The sequence below is a fragment of the Acomys minous genome (assembly GCF_964271855.1).
Source record: "Acomys minous genome assembly, chromosome: 1".
Taxonomy (NCBI): domain Eukaryota; kingdom Metazoa; phylum Chordata; class Mammalia; order Rodentia; family Muridae; genus Acomys; species Acomys minous.
The window spans coordinates 20,326,487-20,336,142 of record NC_140483.1 but is presented as its reverse complement, the minus strand read 5'-3'; the positions used below and the strand labels follow the sequence as shown (position 1 = coordinate 20,336,142).

The 9,656-nt window shown below is 41.0% G+C and overlaps 1 protein-coding gene across 1 annotated transcript in view; it reads left to right on the top strand.

Annotated features, from left to right (window-relative positions):
• The first annotated feature begins 402 nt into the window (after nucleotides 1–402).
• LOC311602881 (interferon-inducible protein AIM2-like) overlaps nucleotides 403–9,656 on the top strand; it is a 39,230-nt gene continuing 29,976 nt past the window's right edge. The window contains exons 1-2 of the mRNA XM_084791531.1: nucleotides 403–605; nucleotides 1,476–1,581. The gene's annotated coding sequence lies outside the window, so the exon portion shown is untranslated. The remainder of the gene's footprint in view (nucleotides 606–1,475; nucleotides 1,582–9,656) is intronic.

Genomic DNA, 9,656 nt, shown 5'->3' with positions numbered 1-9,656 from the left:
GCAACTTACAAATGCAGCCTGCATTACAGCCGCTAGGACTGTGTCAGGTAACAAAAGTTGATGCAAGTGCAGTCTCTCTCTTCCGACATCTGACTGTGCAGACCCCACCCCTTTTCTTGTATTGAACTTGAAACCACAGAAAACCAACCACTAGTAAGAGGGCAGGTGGTATGCACGGGCTCTTTTTGTCCCTTAGGCCGTGAATTGCCTGGCAATATGGGAAACAAAAGAAGAGGTTTTTGACTTCCACAAAGTTCCCTGTATCTAAAATACCTCTGGCCAAGACCTCTGAGTGGTAGGAGAAACGCTGAGGCTTGTCAGAAAAGGGAAACTGAAAATAAGAGTTTGCTTGGGTGGAGCCTTGAAACGTAACTTTTGTGCCCCGACAGCCTGGCTCAGGATTCAGCTACACAGCCAGGGCTAGCCAAGTTTCTAAGTGAGAGGAGCCAGCCATACCTTTTTCGCTTTCCATCTCTCGAGACCCAATTTTCATGTCCTACCACTAACCCTGAAAATCTCTGTGAGGCGGATGTTTTGAACTATCAGTACATAAAGTAGTCCCTGAGTAGAGAATTTACGCTGCTGTGGAACGAGAATCCAGTGAGGTAAGATTTGTCGGAAGTTTTTCTAGAAAATGCTTTAGGATCATTTTGCTAATCAACAAATTAGGAGGAAACAGGAGTTGTGAGTTTCTGAGGTTACAAAGCAGGATTGGTATTGACTGTATTCCAGAAAAGAATAAGGCTACAGGAAGCCTGCTTCTAAACCTTCACTTTATTGAGTAAAAGAAGTTATATTTTATTTCACCACAACTGAGACCTTAACAAAAGAAAATGCATTTGGCAGTGGCAGGAATTAGAATATATTGTTCAGAGGGTTGACCCAGACTGAGCCTAAAAGGAACTCTGATTTTCTGGGTCTGTAGGTGTCTTATTGACATGAATTTATATTTAGAACAGGGCTTTTGATTTCTAGCTGAAGGAGGAAGAAACATAGGGTCAGGAGAGCTATTCCTAAATAAAAAATAAGGACAACGGCATGGCAGAATGCCTGCAATATAATGTTAGCTTAAAAGTGTCAGAGCCCTTATAAATAACCTTACCATTTAAGAAATATTAAGCAGAAAATATATTATTTTATAATCTCAGATATTCAAGTGGCATGGCATTTTATGTATGCTTTTAAATATCTATTTTCTTTGATTTATTAGGTATTAGTAAAATTACTTCAGTCCACTTAAGATCGAATCCCACTTTTCCCTTGCCATCGTTAAAGTCCTAGAATTTAGGGGAAAGATTATTCCTATGAGAACTTCTGTGGTTTGACTACATACCAGCTGGTGGTTCGAGAAGGTTCTGGGACTTTCACCAGGCGGAACTTGGAGAAATCTTAATGGGAGGAAGTGTATCACTGGGGGTAGGCTGTGAGCTATGATAAGCTGCCTCACTTGTCACTCTGTTTTCTGTATGAGCAAGACTTAAGTCCTCTGGCTTCCTGCCCTGGCTTCTCCATGACTTCCTTGCTAGCGGCTGCCATATCTACATCTGCCCTGTCGTGATGAAATCCATCCTCATGGAAACTGTAAGCAGAATAAAACCCACTCCTTCCCTAAGTTACTCTTGGGCATGACATTTTTAACACTTCAGAAAAGAAACTAATACAGTAAGGACTCCTTGAAATTCACTGATAACCTTTGTAGACTTACTGAAGAAGTGATAAATAAATATCAGATCTAGGCGTTAATTGTGGTGCTCAACTTTTCTACCTCTTTGCCTTTGGGTTTTGTTTTGTTTTGTTTTTGGCTATTTGAAACTTTAGTTAATAAAAGAAGTGTTTTGTGCTTTGTGATTTCCGACTGTCGTGCCATGTTTGTCGTTTGTTCGTGGTGAACTGTCGAGCTTTGTTTACAACTGTTAGTTTTAGTCAAGGAGGTGCATAGTGCTTAGAATTGCTATGTCGCCTCTGTGACTTTAACGTTTAATGATTGTATAGCAACTCTGTCTTTAGTGACACTATTTGTCTTACTGTCTTCTCTGACTAATAGTAATATATCTGTTCTAACTGGTTTGGTTTTTGCCTAGTGTCAGACTCATACACGTGTTCGTATTCTTTGCTTTTCAGCTATTTGCCATTTTAATGCCCACAGTGTGCCTTTTGTAAATACCATAGGAACCACAGTGTTTTAAAATCCACTTTAGCATTCTTTTTAAACCCGTGAGTCTAATTTATGTGCAGTCTGTCGAAGTATTTGAATCTTGTGTAATCATCTTATTTTGTTCTGTATGATATTTCCTTCCTATGTTTATTTTATTCCTTTTTTAGAAAACACATACGATTAATCTTTATACATAATGACACACATTATGTTAATTATGGTCTCAAAAGTCCCATGTCATAAATTTTGTGCGGGCAGTTCATGTATCATTATCCCAGATACCACTTTTTGATGTAGTTTTGGTGAAATCATGGAAGATCACACTTACTGCTTCAGTGAAGTGAACTTGCATACAGTTAGCCACTATAAAGTGAACAATTCCGTCTAATTAGTACTGAGACAATGTTGTGCAACTCCTCCTGAATCTAGCTCCAAGATACAACAAATACTCCGTCTATTTGTCTCCATAATTCATATTGTTGTTTAGATGTTACCTTCTCAAATAGACATGGTCTCACTGCCTAATTTGAGCCACACCACACACCCCAGCCCTCATCTTTTATTGCATACTACATACTGTATAAATTTGTGTGTGTTGTAAGATTAATAATGAAGAAATCTTGCCTGATTGATGACTCATTTCCTCTAAGACTTGCAACATACCTGACTGGACAAAATGAGGTAACACGCAAACAACAGCTACTGACTTACTAGTTTATTGCTTAAGTGCATATCTTTTGCATTTTTATTTTTGAAAGGAGTTTTAGAAGTTTTTACATCTGTGACGGGGTGGGGCATCCTGCAGCAATGGTTCTCAGGGAACGGCATGTCGGTACTGGCATGGTGCTGTGTGGTTTATAGAACTCTCTCTGCCATGCTACGTATTAAATTCTCACAGTTCCATCTCTTATTATCTGTATTAAATCAGTAGGGACTCAATCCCATCAGGTAAGTCCAAGCTGGGGTCAGTGATGGAGCCTGTTACAATCCTGGCTTGGTACCACATTTTTACTAGGTTTTTTTTTCTAAATTAAATTTGGACCCCCATCCATTAGTGGTGGCTTTTGGAGATTTGTAAGAAGGTGTTCAAGCAAGAGTGATCAGTGACCTAATATAGATAGCTGCATTGTCATGAGAACAAGGCCGTAAGCATCTGTTGTCCTGTGCCTAATGCAATGGACGTTTACTATAAGACTTTTTTAAGAAGGAGAAAAAATTCTCTCTGACATTTCAAAGTCTTTCCCAATTTCTTGCATGATAAATATAAACTTCAAACTATAATAATAGCATTTGTCGAGCACCCCAGGTGTCAGGGATGTCTCATGAATTGTGTGTTTGTATAACTGAGTCACACCTCACATGGGGTCTGTGCAGTAAGGCAGTTCATCATCAAAGAACTAGAAGACATCTTTGATCCCATTGTAGAGCTAGACAGTGAAAAGAAAAATTGGAATTCTAACCCATGTAGTCTTTGTACCCAATAGAAATATAATGTAAATAAATACATACATTTACATTTTCTAGTAGTGACATTAAAAACCAAAACCAAAAATAAATAACAGCAACGCAATATGTTTGATTAAAGTCAAAGTATCCAAAATGTGTACGAGGTCCTCAAAGCGCTGGTATTTATTTTGTTCTCAGGGTACATGAATTCTGATGGTAAATTTTCATCCATATTTAAATTTATATTTATACCTATTTAAAATTCACAAAATTTACAATTGAAAAAGTAGGTTTATATATTCAGGTAATTTTAATCATACTGATTTTCTGGAAACTGAATTTAGTTTATGTTTTTAATTAAAATTAAATGCAATATAAAATTCAGTGCCCTCAGCTGCACACTTAAAATGTTTGAGAACCATATCTAGCTGTTGAAGGCAGGGAGCTCTGGAGTTCAAGCCTGTTTCCTGTTTGCTTATAAATTAGTTGACTGGTTGATTTTTCTGATGTGTGATATTTGTATACTGTTTGTGTTTGGTGTGTGTGTGTGTGTGTTGTTGTTGTTGTTGTTGTTGTGTATGGTGTGTATGTGTATGCCAGGAGTCAAGATTTGGCATCTTCCTTGACTGTTCTCCATCTTATTTTTTGAGGCAGGATGTCTTCTGAACCTAGGGCTGGTTTGGTGTGTGTGTGTGTGTGTGTGTGTGTGTGCGTGCGTGCGTGCGTGCGTGCGTGTTGTATGTATATGCCAGGAGTCAAGGTTGGGCATCTACCTTGGTTGTTCTCCATCTTATTCTTTGAGGCAGAGTCTCTTCTGAACCTGGGGCTGGTTGGGTTAGGTTGCTTGGATCTCTGCAGCTCTGCCTTCCAACTTCTGGAGTTGCAGTGTGTCATCCCTGCCCAACTTTTTACATGGTGCTGAGCATCCAAACTCAAGTCCTCAGACTTGCTTGCCAGGCATTTACTGCTTCAGCTGTAGGAGAGATGCAGTCTCATCTCTGTGGCCATGCCAAAACTGCCCAATCCTGGAATAGTCTCTTTCGACCCTCTCCCCATGGGCTTTCCACATTGTCTGACTTTTATCCCATCATATCAACACTGTCTCCTCACATTCTGTTTAACACGCAATTATCTGAGCCTACATAGGTCCTAACATTTGCTCAGAGAAAGGCTAAATGCTTTACAAAAGATAAAAACAAACTGTAGATAACAAAGCTAAGATGGGAGGGAGCGAGAGAGCTATATATTAGCAATCCCAGGGGGAAATAGTAGCCAGCACAGATTTTATACCAGACCTCTGGGATTCATGAGGTTCCAAAGTAGCTTGTGAAATTATTTTTGAAATTTTCTCACATCCTTTCTTTTTGGTATGTGTGATTGGGAAAAGAGAACCGATACACAAATTGGAGATAGAGAGAAAAAAAAAAACATTTAAATTTTCTCTTAATGCTTGGATTTGTCTTTGGGTAGGCTACTGAAGAAAAAAAATGGGAATGTAGGCAAAACCTGTGGGGCAATGCAAAGGCAAGGAATCATCTGTGAGCCTTTCCTCTCCTGCATTCTGGTCAGAGATGAGCACGAGCTTAAAAATAGAGAGAAAGATTATTTCGGTCATTTTATTCCTGTACGCACGCAGTGTCTGGAGCTAAAAGTGATGGGCGTCTTCCTTCTTCCTGTGCTGTGTGTCCTACCTTAGTAAGTGGAGGGAGGAGGTGGCTCTCAAGCTGCCCTGGATCCCAGGATTGGGTCTCTCTCTTATACTCCAGGAGATGAACAGGAGAAGAGGACAATTATAGTGAACACACACTGACTGACAGAGCAGAAAGCCAAGGAAGCGGTGGAAATCTTGAGTCTGTGTGAACTCTGACATCTGCTCTGCGCACAAGGCCAGTCCTAGTCCTGGCTCTGTGGACAGATGAAACACCCGATAGCAGCTGACTAGTTTTCAGGCTGGGTAGAGAGAGGTGAGTGGAGATAAAGCCAGTAACAGTCATCGCAGCCAGGCATGGTGCTCACTCACCTGAGCTCCTGAAGCACATGTGATTAGCTTGATTATTCCAGATGAGGGCATCGAGATTTGGGGAAAACAGATAATAGACACATAGCACAGGGCCAGCCAGGCATAGAGCCTTGAACACGCCTTCCTCTCAGCACTTTCTACGTATCCTTTTTTCCTTTTCGATATTTTTTTCATTTCTTCTATTTACTATTATTGTGGAGTCGTGTCATTCCTCCGACCTTTATACTGCACACACTTTACGTGAGGAGCCATCTCCCCAGCCACAGGACAACTCATGTGGAAAGGAACACATGGTCCCGACTCGCTGTTGTAAGGAGACTTCCGAGACCCTAGACTTTCTAGGCTGGCGAGGAATATGAACACAGATTCAGATGGGCTTCAGAGTCATCTTTTCATTTTTCATGGGGACACGTCTGAGTCCATCTAGCTCTGTCTTGCTGCCTCTTTCACTACCCTTTCTCATGCCATATATTTCTTTTTTTCCTCCTTTCCCTCTGTTGCACTCTCTCCTATTTCTCTTCCCTCGGATATTCACTAAGTGTGCTGTGTATATTACAACTGTGATCAATATCAGGAAAAGAAAGGTCAATAAAATATTATTCTTTGGGTCAGACAAAACCAAACAAAAATATTTTTATGGTGCCAGGTTGAATTTAAAAATGAAACGTCAAGAGGGAATGGCAGTGCTGTCCCAGAGGAGAGCATGTTATGAAGAAAGGTGAAAGATTGCATTTGGAATGGTTTTGTTAAACCGTGGCTTTATGTGAGGGAGGCTGCCATGCTGAGTACATGTCCGTTGTGAGGAAGATCAAGGGAAGCCTCTATTTAGTAGTTTTTTTTGTTTTTGTTTTTGTTTTTTTTACTGCAACACACACTGACTGGGTTGAGTTGCTAGGTAACTTGAAGGGGGTTTCGAGAAGCAGACACAGAATTTGTATGATAGGTCTGGTAATGCTTAGGGGAAAACCAGGGATAACCTTTGAGATGACTCTTGAGCTGTGCCACGCAGGGTGTCCTGGCCTCACGTCTTAGAGGCTGGCACCACCTTACCTTTCACAGCTTAACAACATTTTAGCCACATGCTCCAATGAGCATTCCTAAAACCCTGTTTTCTCAGAACAATCAATACAATTGGAACATTTCTTCTCTGACTGATATCTTTCCTGCCTCTGACTCTCCTTTTAACTCTGTTGCCTAGTTGTGTTTACATCTGTCTTCTTGGGCCTCATCCATATCTGCAGTTGTTATTTCCTTTTAAAAAAAAAACATTTTGGTTAACATACAAAACGCTGGCCTTCATAGAATCACATATTGGGCCAGAAGGCTGAAGATGATGCTCCAAAATTATTGAGAGTGTAGGGTGAGTATTCAGGTAGTAAACTGTCTCAGTCATTTTCTTCTTTTTGGTACCTGCTAACCTGCATTCTGGGATCCCTCAGGTATTAAGGTTTTACCCCTTCTCAAGTCTCTGATGGGTTTGAAGAACATAGAGTTTAGTCTTTCAATTAAGCTTAGCAGGTTAGGGGTTAAGATGTTTTTAGATTGAGATGGATGTTTTAAGTTAATAGAGATGAGATATGAGAGATATTAATCTCCATTCAGAAGTTTAGACCCAACAAAATAGGAAAGATGTTTACTTCAAGTTTGCCAAATACATATGGCCAAAACACTATGAGTGTAACATTTATATGATTCCTGATTGTCTTGTGGTTCTTCCTGCTGTATGTAGTTTATTTTACTCAAGTGTAATAATATAAATGTATATTTTAGCAAAGAAATGTCATTAAAACAATTTTCAATAAAAACATGTGACAAATAAAACAAAACAAAACAAAACAAAACGCTGGCCTTCATTCTAACATCCCCTACCACCCTCTGGCTGCCTCTGTTTCTCCTCCACTCTGCTTTCCTAACACACAGGCCCAGTGCTCTCCATTCTTCACCCTCTCCTCAACTTCCCTGCAGGTTTTGAATTATACACTGCCAGTGTGTTGTAGCCTAATCTGCCTTCATTACCTTTTCTGCTACTGTTGGAGTTAGAATGGATTTAACCATCAAGACCCCAGCGATCTGCCTCTTTGACGCTTTCCCCAGAGTGACTGAATATGGACAGGAAAATCCACTGAGCTCTGCAGCCCATGTCATTATCCACCTGCAGCTCCCAAACTCCACTGGCTCTGGAGTCTGAGCGAGCTAAGGCAGCCTCTCCTCACCGCCTGTCCGTTCCCTCCAAACCACTCATTGTGACTGGAGTTACGCTTGAGAACACACTTGCTTATCGCGTGCCTCTGCTGAGGCTTTATAAAGACAAGTCTGCTTACGTGACAGTAGCTTTAACTTGCACACGACTCATGGCCGGTGGTACTTGATAAGGATTCAGATGTTGGTCTGACAATTAAGTCTCAGCTTAGACTGCTGACAGTGAGTAAGGGCTCCCTGCCTGGTGCACATAGGAGCTCTTATGACACTGTATTTTTTTTTAAACTTTATTGGAATTTAATAATTAGGTGAGGGGAGTTATGCTGGTCTACCTCCCTACCTAGCTGGCAAAAAAAAAAAAAAAGGAATTTATGTGGCCAGATGAAGGAGAAATAGAGAGCTGGTTGGCGGTAGGCAAAGGCCATGGTTGAATTTTCTCCACCAAATATGTTGGTATAAGCAGAACTTATGCCTAATTCTAGTTTGGGCTGTAGCTGTGGACATCACCCCATTTAAAAATCTGTGTCCTAAGAGCTGTGCTCTGTTTCTTAGCTCCTGCTTTCTGGAGGACTTGATGTTACCATGGTTTCAAGGTCATTCAAGATCAGGTTCTAGAATTCTATTAACAGTGCCTTGAAACCACGAGTGCCGTGTCTGGTGTTAATAGCAAAGTGTCCCTTTTGTCATTAAGTTTCACATCTCTAGGTCCATTGTCAGGGACAGCTAGAGGTTTTCCCCTTAGCTCTCTGTGTTCCTCCATCACAGAATCTTCACTCCGCTCTGGTTTGGCTAAGTGCTCCACAGAGGCCTATGTGTCAGAGGCTTGAAACTCTCTTGCAGGTGGTAGAACCTTTAAGACCTGGGACCAAGCGGGAATAAGATCAGTGCGGGTGTTTCCCCAAAATGCTTATTGAACAGAGGATTCCTCCTTCTGTCCCCCTCTTCCGCTTTCTACCATCATGAGGTATGTCATGTGCCCCCACCATGGCAGACTGCCACCACCATCTCAAAGCAATGGGACCAGTTTGTCGTGAACTGGAACATCCAAAACTGGAAGGACGAAAACAGTTTCTTCTTTGCAGCTTGATTCCTTCTGGCATTTTGTTAAAACAACAGCATGCCACCTAACAAACATGACCTTTTCTTTGTCTAGTTAAGTTGGTTTTTTCTTCTTCTTCTTCCTTAAGGGGCACTGTCCAGACACTGTAGCCCCTAAGTACGTATGATCATTAAACAGATTTAAAATGTGGCCAGTGTGACTATGGAAATTTTTACTTTTATTCTAATAAAATTCATATTTAAGGCGTGTAAGGTGGTAGCAGCTGAACTGGTGGGAGAGGGCACATACAAGTATAGATTTTAAGCTCCCTGATATTTTCTCAAGACAAGCACAGTGCCTGATATATGATTTTAAAAGGTCTGCATAGGTTACCAAGAAGAGACTGGATACCCTATGAACATATACAGGGGGAGGTAATCCCCCTCAGGAACAGTCATAGGGGAGGGGAATAAGGGGAAAATGGGAGGGAGGGAAGAATGGGAGGATACAAGGGATGGGATAACCATTGAGATGTAACAAGAATAAATTAATAAAGTAAAAAAATAAAATAAAATAAAAGGTCTGCATAGAGAGACCCATAGCCAAACATAAGGTGAAGATGGGGAACCCCACAGAATATGGGGAGGAAAAGTTGTAGGAGCAGAGGGGTCAAGGACACCACAAGTAAACCCAGAGAATCAACTAGCCTGAGGCCATAGGGCCTCTCAGAGACTGAGCCAATGACCAGGGAGCCTGCATGGGACTGACTCTCTGCATATATGTTACAGTTGTGTAGC